Here is a 12,351-nt window from a genome sequence, read left to right as displayed (position 1 = left end):
TGGAATATGTCATTCCCATTTCCACTGTGAGTTCTTTTTATTAGCAATTTTTCTCCCTACATCTCTCCATGGCTGACTCTTCTTTTGCTATTCAGTTCTCAGTTTGATCATCTCCTCCACAGAAAGTCCTATCCTGTCACCTGATTTAGGGGTCTGCAAGCGTTTCTGGTAAGAGCTAGATAGTGAAGCAGTTAGGCTTTGTGGGCCAAGAGGTAATGTCTTCAATGCTTTGAGCAACTGTTCTCATGGAAAACCAGTGATCTTTTTTGCATTAAAAATTGTAAAAACTGTTGTTAGTGCATGGGCCATACAGAAACAAGATGGCAGGCATTATTCAGCACAGACTGTCGTGTGCCTGATCTCGGATTTAATTTAAAGAAGTGTCTCTCGTCATTCTTGATCACAATGTTTTACTATGTTTTTACCGTAGCTCTCATTACTACCTACTATTTTATTTGTTTATTAATTGTTTATCTTCCTGCAGTAGAGCAGGAGCATTGCTTATCTTTTTTTTTAATGTTTATTTATTTTTGACAGAGAGCGAGCGAGCACGAGCAGGGGAGGGGCAGAGAGAGAGGGAGACACAGAATCTGAAGCAGCCTCAAGGCTCAGGGCTGTCAGCACAGGGCCTGACGTGGGGCTCGAACTCACAGAGTCATGAGATCATGACCTGAGCTTAAGTCGGACGCTCAACCGACTGAGCCACCCAGGCACCCCAGAGCACTGCCTATCTTGTTCACTGCTATATGCCCAGTACCTATGAGAGTGGTTCGCACATAGTGGCTACTCAACAACCATTTGTTAAATGCATAGTTAAATTTCAAGGCAGACAATATGCTCTTTGGGGACAGGGGCCATAAGAGAATCATCTCTGCATGATTCAGAGTACCTAGGAGATTAGCTTGGATTTTGATTCTATGAATGAAGAGCTCTTCAAATTTAGCCTGTGCAATGATTTTGTGTAAGCTCACTTCAAATAAATTGTTCTATTTTCAAAAGAAACAAGACTAAAACCTTTGTCTTCATGAATTTAACATTTGTGGTAGTCTCTTTGCAGGTAATGCATAAGTTCATGACATGAGATAATTTACAATTTTGCTGAGAGATTAATTTGAATCCTAGAAGTTGGTGAAAAGGGCTCACTCTCTTAGAGACTAATGTGGCCAGAAGCCAGTATGCAACGCAGGATGTGCGTGTTTGGTGATGGGGTGGGTTCAACTTACGATCTTGTGTGTGTAGGAAAAGATTTTTCTTCTGAAAGGTAATATATAAATGTTGCCTGAAATAAAGAAAACTTTGAGAATGATAAGGTAGGTGAAGGAGACTAAAAAGGTATTAGTTCTTTGCCAGAAAATAGACTTTTGGATAAAGAGTGAAATGTTAAATTCCTTGGTGACTAGAAGCTATGATAGAAACAAGCCAGCCATATGTTCTTTATGAAAATACAAAAAGCAAGATTTGTGAAATGGATTTAGTAAGTGTTTGCAGCCAGGACATAAGCTGATCATCAAGAGAGTTGGATCATTTACATATACTTTTGCAGTTATATGAAACTACATTGCATAGAGAAAATGGTATACCATGATGGTCTTTATGAATTTGCAATTTCCAAGGGTTTCAGGAACTCTCCCTCATGAGTTAAAGAATCTGCTGTTGTTTAATAAGCACACAAGGAGTTGGCAACTTCATAAACAGGAGGTAGAGATTAACCTATAAAAATAATTAATTAGGTAGTATGGTAACACAGGCAGGATTTGAAGCTAGGGGATGCTCTGCCCTGTTATTGAAGTATCTATTTCTCTCTTTCCTCAGCCCCCTTCACATTTCATTCTCCTTACTGCACACTGTTGATCCCTGCCCCTCAATTCTCCTGCCAGCCATTTTCCCCTGGAAATGTTCTACCATTAGCAAATGCCTTGCTGTTTAATGTTCTCTCGGAAAGTTCAGAAAATGACATACACGACGTCTAATTATTAGCTTGCGCAGTATGACCAGTGTCAACATTGTTAGGTTTTGCATAATTTCGTGGACAGTATCTGTTTTACTTAAATACCATCACACTAATTTACTCTGGATCAATAGGCAAACTGATAACAATTACAAGATGATTGTGCAGATAGAGCCTATTCCAGGGGCAAATCTGTTTCATCTAAATGATCAAAAAGTAACAACATAATATTTGATACGTTAACTGGTGTATTTCATTCCTGGCATTCTCTTGAACCACTTGCCTTTCCCCAGTTTGCTCACTGGCATGCCACGGGTTAATACATTAAAATATTATCCTGCCATATTTGGATCAATGGATTTAAACTCAGAGAATAAAAGTATGATTCCTTGTTGTTTTTTAAAGGTTTATTGTTAAATAATCTCTTCCCCCGATGTGGGGCTCAAACTCATGACCCTGAGATCAAGAGTCATAGGCTCTACCAGCTGAGTCAGACAGGTGCCCTGAGAGTATGATTTTTAACTCTCATATTTTCAAAGCTGAAAAACAAGCATAAAATCTTTGGATTTGAAAGACTATACAATTAGGCTTTTTTTCCCCCCTGGAAATAGACAAAAGTTGTCTGGACTGGTGGATGGAAAAGGATAGCTGGAATGGAAGCCAGGGAGCTGAGATATGTGTCTCAGAGAATAGAGCTAGTACTCTCCCCCATACTAGACTGGCAATCCCTGGATGGGAGTGAAACAGGGCGAAAGAACTTCAGATGGTTTGGGAATCTGCAAGCAGACACTAATTTTGCCTTGTGCTTTCTGACAGCAAGCAGCAAGACCTCAGGTTGTCTGCCCTGTAGGGATTGTATTTAATTATCCATTCACTCATTTGCTCACTCAGCGTGTATTTTCTGCCTACCTGGTGGTGGGCACTGTATCTGGGAATGGGAATACCAGTGTGTAGAAACCCGGGATAAGAGCAAAAGTGTAGGATCTAATGTTGCTCAACAAAACTCTTTGCCCATAGTTTGCCCTGTCAGGCTGATGGTAATTCACTCCTCCAGTGCTCGGGATACAAATCTTGACATCATCTTTGACTCCTCTTTTTCTCGTACTCTGTGTCCAATCCAACAAGAGATTCTTTTGGTTCTGCTTTCAAAATGCATCCAGAATCCAAAAACTTCTCTCCACCTCTACTGCTACTGAAATGAGTCTCCTTGCTTCAACCTTCCTCTCATAGTGTGATCTCAACATACTAGCGTGGTCACTCTTCTGCTCAGAATTCTCCCTGAAGTCCCCATTTCACTCAGAGTAAAACCAAACCCAATTGCCTTTCTGAATGTGTCTCTTGCTTTTCTCACCCTTGCTCACTGTGCCACAGTGACTTTCCTGCTATTCCTTGAGTAGACTCACTCCTATCCCCAGGCCTCTGCACCTGCTGTTCCCTGTGCCTGCAAAGTCCTTTTCCCAACGCCCCCACTTGAAGAACCTCTTCACTTCTCTCATCTGCCCACATATTGCCTTCTTAGTGAACTCTGTTCTGGACAAACCTGTTTAAAATTTCAAACCACCATCCCTAGGCTGCACTCCCAAATCTCCTTTGCCCTCCTCTGCTTTACTCCATAGCACTTACCAACTTCAAGCATACTGTGTTGTTAGACTTATGTATTATGCTTATTATTTATCACTTATTCCCTCATCACTTATTCCCTCATCCAAGAATGCATGCTTCATGACGTCAGAGGCTTTAGTTAGTTTTGCTCACTGAAGTTTCCCAGGAGTCTAGAAAAGGGCTCAGAACATAATAGGTGCTCAGAAGATACTTGCTGGCAGAGATGGTTGAATGAATTCTTCAAAGTATAGTGTAGGAAGCACTGGAATGATTGCTCAAGCACATAAAAGCACAATTGTAGTGGCAGGTCTTAGTCCCATGACGTTCCCTGACCAGCGAGGCATGGAGGAGGGCTAAGAAATGGCTGAGAGTTGAACTGAGAGATTGTGAGGTCAGAACAAAGGGTGTGACAGTGGCCAATGCTGTGGATTAATGATGGGGACCAAGGGAATGGGGGTCATTGAAGTAAATGAGTGTAGGGCAGGGAGAAATCAGACAGGGTTGGCCCCCAGTAGTCAGACAGCTCACACCATGGCAGCACTCTGTAAGATTCCAGTTATCTAGATGCAACTTTGGGTGAAAGGCAGATTAATTTTTCTTCCCCTGGTAGAATATGGGTTATAAATAAAAAGTAATATGACATATACAAAACATTACATGCTTTGTGCACTTGAGTTGTATGCAGATTTGTACCTTCTACCAAAACAACCTGGCTGATTTCTGTGATTCCTCAGTAAACTTGGATCCAGTTAACTATCACGCAGCAGACACATGAACTGTGTGACTGAGAAATGAATACATGAAGTAGAGAGAAGAACTGACTGCCTTTTACCATTTTTCCTTCGTGCAAAAAGGCAACCTTTCATGTCCTGCCCTGTTTTAACAGTCTCGTTATTCAGATTTTCAGGTTGTGGTGTAATTGCAGAAGTCTGGTAGTAGAATTGTGTCATTAGGTTTTTATCCCAATATCCTGCCTTGCTTGTTCCAATAGTGTGTTTACTTTGGAGACAATTAAATAAGAAGTTTGCTTCCATCTATGCATTGAAAAAAACCTTACTGGGGCCACTTGGGTGGCTCAGTCAGTTAAGTGTCTGACTTTGGCTTAGGTCATGATCTTACAGTTTGTGGGTTCAAGCCCCGTGTCAGGCTCTGTGCTGGAGAGCTCGAAGCCTGAGCTCCAGCTCAAAGCCTGGAGTCTGCTTCGAATTCTGTGTCTCCCTCACTCTCTGCCCCTCTCCTGTGCTCATGCTCTGTCTCTCTCTCAAAAATAAATAAAACATTAAAAAAGTTTTTTTTTAAACCTTACTAAATACCTACCACATATGAGACATTCTCTGCAAATGAAGCACATACAAGCTGAATGGATTTCTCCATCCATGTTTCATTGGGACATCAAGAATAACATATCTAAAATGAAACTCATCCTTCATCCTCTAAATCCACTTGCCCTCTGTTCCTTAACTTGGCTAAAGTCCTCTCCACCCATCTAGTCATCCAAACCAGAAACCCTGGGGGCCTAGTAGTGCAGGACTACTCAAGGTGTGGTCTACGGATAAGTGTTGGACCACAGATTACCACTGTCACGAGATAAACACACAAATTGAAAGTACGCATTAGAAACTCTTAGAGCGATTTGATATTTCTGCAACATCCAAGCACATGATCATTTTCTTTTGTTTTGTTTTACAAAGGTATTACTCCACAGTGGTTATGAATTCTCTAAACTGGACTTCACTGAGACAGTTTGAGAAGCACTGTTCTAGACTGCTTCTCTGCCCTCACTATATATCCATGCAGACATCAATTCTGTGATCCCATCCCAAATATATCTCAAATTCATTCTCTTCTCTTCGTTCAGTTTAGGCTCTCATTGTTTACCTGGCATATGACAATGGTTAGGTAACTGCTTTCTTTCTCCTTAAGCTTCTGTGTTCTTCCAATCATGTACCATATTGCTTCCAGAGAAATATTTGAAAATGCAAAGATGATCATATGCCTCTCTGTTTAAAATCTGACAATGGTTCTTGACTAGCCACTGAATGAAGTACATGTTCCTTTACATGATTTTCAAGCTCCTCCACAATCTTGCTCTTTACTAGTTTTTAGTTTAATCTTCTGCCATTCTTTGCTCTGTAGTATATACACGATCCATATCAAATTTATTTGGGGGAACTAAACCCACCTTACTTTTTCACACCTTTGCAACTTCAAACATTACATTCCATGCAACTGTAATAACTGTCTGCATTTGTTCCTTGGAAAAATCTTTCTTTTCCATAACACTCCATTCAACAGTATCAAATTTGGATTGCAACAATAGGACAAAGGTACAAGTTGTTGACACCTATAGGTCAGAAGTAAGGAGGTGAGCATATTAGAATCAGATAAGAGAAGATCTAAAGCTTGGGGTGAGGGTTCTGAACTAAATGGAAAAGTCAGCATGGCTCTAGGGAAGTCCAGAACTGAAAGAGAAGAACCAAGTCAGGTCTAACAAAGAATAAGTTGTGATGGTATTGAGGCTCCAACTCTGAGGTCAAGAGAAATGTCACAAGACATTCCCAAGAAGCGAAAGCCGGGAACCAAATAGGATCCAGATCAAGATACTATCTGAAATCTCCAACAAGAGCAGGGAAATGTGCACTCTGCCCACCCTGGGGTCTGCTTAGTGCCTTTGTTTTTGTTTCTATACGTCCATATGCAGAGGCTTTCACTCTGGGATGCTTTATGTCAAGGAATCCAGTCTGTTCTGCTCAGATACCACCTTTCATCTCCTTGCTACAGTTTGCTTATGTGTGTACGCTTATATATTCATTAGCTGTTAACTCACTGAATTGTAATTATTTATTTCTTTGCATATTTTCCCACTCTGCTAGACCACGAACTTCTGAGTGCAGCACTGTTTGTCTTCATGTTCTTAGTGCCTAGCACAGTCCATTGCCATATAGCTGGTATTTAGACACTTACTTGTGAGATGAATTACTAAGTGAAAACATAAGTGCTTATTTAGGACATTCAAGTAGTAGACTTAGAGCAACCTTTTTGACTGTCCATTAGTATGCTTCATGATTCACTGTAAAATCTTGGGTCATGTCACACACCAGGCCGTGATCATTGGATCTCAAGCTTCCATAACCTACCACTGGTACACAACACAATATTGACCTGTTCTAGGAAAATAAGTCCGGGACGAGATTTGTATGAGAAATTCCGTTGTCCACGTTATAAATGAATCTAGTTCAGAGGTCAACATGCTTTTTCTGAAAAAATCCAAAAAGTAATATTTTTAGGGTTTGTAGGCCATACAGTCTCTGTTGCAGCTCCTCAGCTCTGCATTTTAGTGTGAAAGAAACCATAGACAATTCATAAATGCGTGAATGGGGTAGTGAGCCAATAAAACTTTATTTACAAAAACCACACAGTGGGCCATATTTGGCTTGTTGGCTGTAATTTGTTCACCCCGATCTTGTCACTTCTAGTAATACTTCGTTATCAGAAGGGATCAGAGTAGGAGAAACAAATAGACACTGATGGTTACTACAAATCCTGGGCTAGATACTTGAAATTAGTTATCTCTTTTATCTTTCATAGCATCCTGTAAAATACATAGTATTATCTTGTTTCATGGATGAGAAAAGTAAATTGTTCAAACTATCTAAGTAGTTTTGTAAGATTGTATAAACAATAGCTGATGAACCCTCTACTGCAACCAGATCAAGGTGACTACGAAACTCATGCTTCCTTCATTCAAATACACTGTCTCTACTTCATTCAGTTGACCCTTTGTTGTGAGAGATGTAAATTGTGAGAAGTTTAAAGTTGTCTTTTATCCATCAGGAGAGGTGTGGCTGTACTTGGTAATAACCCCAGTAATCTCAAGTATCTTAAATGCCAGTGTGGTCTGTGAAATATAGCACAGCTGTGAAAGGGTGTTTAGACCTTAGGGCCGTGTGGGCATTTGTGTGTATGTGTGTGATTCTTAGGAAGGTTTAGTCATTCCCAGAGAGAGCAGAGAAGGTAAGCTGAGTGCATGTAGTGTGGTTCTTACTCATTCTGCATGTTCATTTCAGATTAGCATATTGTCCTCACTCTGGTCCCAGGCTGAGGGTGACCCAACCTCTAGAATATCACTGGTACCTATGGCAGGGAGTTGGGAACAAAGCAGATCATGCATACAGCAGCTTCAGCCCAGAATTGATACATATTAGTTCTACTCACTCTTCAGTAGCTAAAGTAAGTCAGATGGTTTTATCTGACTTCAGGGGAAACATGTAGCTTGCCATGTACCCAGGATGAAGAAAACTATAAATATATGTGAATAGCACTAATGACTACCAAGGCTTTAGTAGGAAATTAGGATTTTTGCTAAGTAGATTAAATGTCAAAAGTTTTTGTATCTGAAATTATGCCAATGTGTGTGGGAGAAAGTGAAGGTCCAAACGCCTTCAGAACATATTAATGTTAATATCACCTTATGTATTAAATACAAAAACATTCTTTTCTGGCTTATTTACTCTGTTGTATATTTGGATGGTGAATATCATCTCCAAATATTTTGGCAATGGGAAATGCAGGCATTCTACAAAGCACTAGATATTATTTAACATCTTGTAGAATTGTCAAATCAAAGTTTAAAGAAAATTTAGTAATGTTAGAACTAGCATTTATATGATAATAAATATTGTTGATTCTTCTATTTGGAAAGGCAGAATGAAAATAATATAGCCAATTTGGAAACAAATGATAATTAGGAAACTGAATATGGGTAAACTTGGCTTTTTGTATGTGTTTGATACCAAGCCAAATTCTGTCCTCAGTGACCCCCTACACAATTCTCATCATCAGAACTGGGTCCTTTATTACTATGTATAAATATACCTAAGGCTATGTCCAACCTCTAACACCAAGGAAATTAATAACTGCTGGAAAACTGGAGGGTACTTTGCAAGGGCTCTAAACCTATGGCCCTTTTCCACTGGTTACAACCCACAGGGGGCTGTTCACACATTATGAGACATGGCTTCACTCATCACCATGGCCACAGGATGATGAAGGATCTCCAAGACTTCAGGGTTCATGCTAATCTTAGTGCTGCTTCTCTATTGTGCTTATTAACATTTAGGAAGGAATGAATTGGAGGATTAAGGCAGCAGAACTTCTTGCTTTCATCCAGTAGCTGAGGTGGAACGACTACATTCCAGGGTTTATGTTTCAGCGTGATAGTGTTGTTCACACTGATTTCATATTTCTACCCCTGGATCTTCTTTTTGTACAGGTCAATAATGCTAAAGGGATTCAGCATATATAGTGGGGGTAGAAGTCTGAGATGATTCCAAGTTTAGTGATTCTGTATACTGTGGCCTAGTATACACCAAGGGTGGATGTGACAGAAGTTGGTCAGAAGTTGTAGCATCTCTTTAGATCAATGGCACTTTTGACTAAGAGCTGTCAAAGTATTTGTTTTTTGTTAGGAAGGGTAAATGTCTTCTAGTCAGTTTAATGCTAGTAAGTGTATTAAATTTACTACCTTGGATTCATTCATTCTTGGTCCTTAGGTGATTTCATTGTCTATCTTTTATTTTCTGTAGGTATAACAGAAAAGTTCATAAAAATTTGTCCTACTGCAACATTAGAAGGCCCAGGAAACAAATTTCAGTAAAATTTTTGTTATTTCTTGGCCAAAAAATTATAATCCCATAAATCATAGCACTATAAGAAACGGCATGCTGGGTCAGACTAATGGTACATCCAGCCATCATCTTATCTTTGGCATTGGTGGTTCTGACCAACATTTTTTGAGGAGAATGCAGGGTAGTGCCCTTTTATTAAACTAATCTCAAATGTGCCAAAATATTCTTAACTTTAAGGAAGTTTTGTTACCATCTATGTTTTCTGAAACCATTTTATGCATTGATAGTAGTAGAAAGAGCCTTATCCAAATGTTTCTGAAATATTTTTCATTTTCCCATAACATGTTATCTTTCCACTATATAAGTTAATAGCAAGTCCATTTGACCTCTCATATCATGGAAAAGGGGAGAAGGGTCTAGTGAGTTGAAAAGAGGATGTTGTATTTCTCTGTTTGGTCTTCCAGATTCATGCCTCTCCCTTCTCTCCCAGATCTGTGCCCTGGAAGGTTGACCTTTGTTGACTACATCAACTACTCTTGCTGCCTTCTGACTTCCATTAGGTTTCAGCCAATGGGAGGAACTAGTAGGAAACCAGAGTGTAGGAAGAGAGAAAGGTCAAGGTATTTATTCCTCTGGCATCCTCTCTCCATGGTCTGTGGTTGGCTCGAGCTCTATTTGTCTGTCAGAGCCTATAGCTCTTGCCAGACCATCCTCTCTACAGCATCAGGTCTCCCTGAGTTTTGGGAATGGCCTCCATGCCTTGTCCTTTTAATCCTAGGCTTAATTTCTCTCTATTGCTCGTCCCTGGGTACTTATCATCCCTTCTTTAGTACTATTTCTAACTCTGCCTATCCTTTTGCAAATAGTCATTTTAATAAGCTCTCTTCAATTAGTCTTTTTAAATGAACCATCTGTTCCCTGCTACACCCCCTGACTAATACAAGGTGGTTTGTACCTTTTATTTGGGTGCTATGCTGCTTAGGGTGGGTACAGAAACACTGAGTGACTGATGGAGCTAGATGGGTCTTAAATCCTAAATACCGATTTTGTTGAGCTGTCGAGTATTTGCTGGGGGAAATAATTGATGGGAGTTTTTCTCCTCTGTGCCTAGCAGGAGGAAGCAAATTTAGTGCCTTCCTATACACTAAAGAGGAAATTGAACTGAATACATCCTTAGACAGTGTGTTAGTTTCCTATTACTGTTGTGACAAACTTCAGTTTGTGTTTAAAACAACACAAATTTATTATCTTACAGTTCTGGAAGTCAAAAATCCAAAATGGGTCTCAGTGGGATAAAATTAATATGTTAGCATGGCTGCATTCCTTTGAGAATTCTAAGGGAAAACTATTTCCCTGCCTTTTCCAGCCTCTAAAAAGTGCCACATCCCTTCGTCCATGTCCCCTTTCCATCTTCAAACCCAGCAATAGACAGTTTAGCCTTTCTCACATAGCATCAGTGACTCTCATGCCTCCTCCTTATATTTATAAAGACACTTATGGTCACACTCGCTCACCTGGATCATCTAGGATACTCTACTAAGCTTCAGGCTAGCTGATTGTCAGGAACTTTAATTTAGAAAGTATGGATTCTGAGAGCTATTGCATCTCCAACCAGCCATGACCCCTTGAGAAAGCAAGAATTGTACCAGCCCAGCTCTGGATTTTCTCCTAACTCTGACAGATAGTGATTGTCTTATTGTATTTTATTTTTAACAAATTTTTAATGTTTATTGATTTTTGAGAAAGAGAGAGAGAGAGTACGAGTGCAGGAGGGGCAGAGAGAGAAAGAGGGAGACACAGAATCTGAAGTAGGCTTCAGGCTCTGAGCTGTCAGCACAGAGACCAACACCGGGCTCAAACCCATGAACCATGAGATCATGACCTGAGCTGAAGTTGGAGGCTCAACCAACTGAGTCACCCAGGAACCCCTATAGTGATTATTCTAATAGATTAAAGTAGCATTTTAAATTCTAGTACTTTGAAAGAGGACCAGAATTTCTGTTATTTACTTAAGATTTCGGCAAAAAGTTTCAAAACTTACGAGCCATGTTTGCCAATGTCTTCCAATACGACTAATAACACAAGCCAGGAGTTATGGTGGTATATTTATGGGACCAAAAGTAGTGGTTACATGGACTCTGACCTATGAGGTTTTCCTATGCCACCTACTTACTGATGTAGAAGCAAAGCCAAGTTTTGCTAGAAACTTGATTTGCATGTATTCAGTGAGATTGTTAACTTTGCTTAAGACCAGAATATGCCATTCAAATAATAGTTTGACTGGTTTTTCCTCCTTAATAAAAGATTTCCAAGGCTTAGGAATCAGTTCTCATCTCTAGACTCCCCAGTAGGAACCAAAAAAGCAATGTGATAGTGTGAAAATAATAAAACAAAAACAATCCTAGAGCATCTCCAGGAGTGAAAAGTATTTTCCAATTCTCTTAACACATCATCTATGAATTAGATGATGTGACATTAAGACTGCTGATACACAGAAAGCTGGGGCCCTTGTCCAACATGCATTGAAATTCAGGGCCATGTTTTCTGTGCTGAGATAGGTGCTGAGAATTTGGAACATGTCTATTTTTTGAAAAAAATGATATCATAACTATTTCCCCAACCATTTATTTTTACTTTCCAAAAACCATAGTAATAACCTTTTCTAACTACATAAAAACTGCATTCATGCCAAAAAATTGCAACAGCATATGCTAATTCAGTGCTGTAGTAACTTTATGACTTGGTACTGCCTTAGAAATGAAGTAAGCCCTGATACAGGGTTTGAATTAGACCCTCGGAGAAAATTCTAGCAAGGAAGGTAAGTGGTGCTGCCTGTATCAAAGCCCAGGACTCCATCTCCTGGCCAGGGATGGACAACATTCCTTTGAAGTGTCTTGTCACACTGGAGAAAGAAAAGGCCACAAAGAACACAGAAAATGAGCAGAGGCACATGTCACATGTTTGCATGAACATATTCTGGTACTAGCATGCTGACATGTCATGACCGGTAACTAAATCCTTTGGGATTTGGAGGTAGCTGTAGGACCCCAATGGAAACACTTTGACTTTGAGGGTGCTGTAGGGTTTCTTTCCTTGAATACTGGAAGGTGGAGTAGATCTTACCTGCATGTATTCTCTGAATTAATCTAGTCCAATCTGGATTTCAAATCCAGC

The sequence above is a fragment of the Panthera tigris genome, chromosome B4 (genome assembly GCF_018350195.1).
Source record: "Panthera tigris isolate Pti1 chromosome B4, P.tigris_Pti1_mat1.1, whole genome shotgun sequence".
In the NCBI taxonomy this organism is placed as follows: Eukaryota; Metazoa; Chordata; class Mammalia; order Carnivora; family Felidae; genus Panthera; species Panthera tigris.
This window is presented reverse-complemented; position numbering follows the sequence as displayed.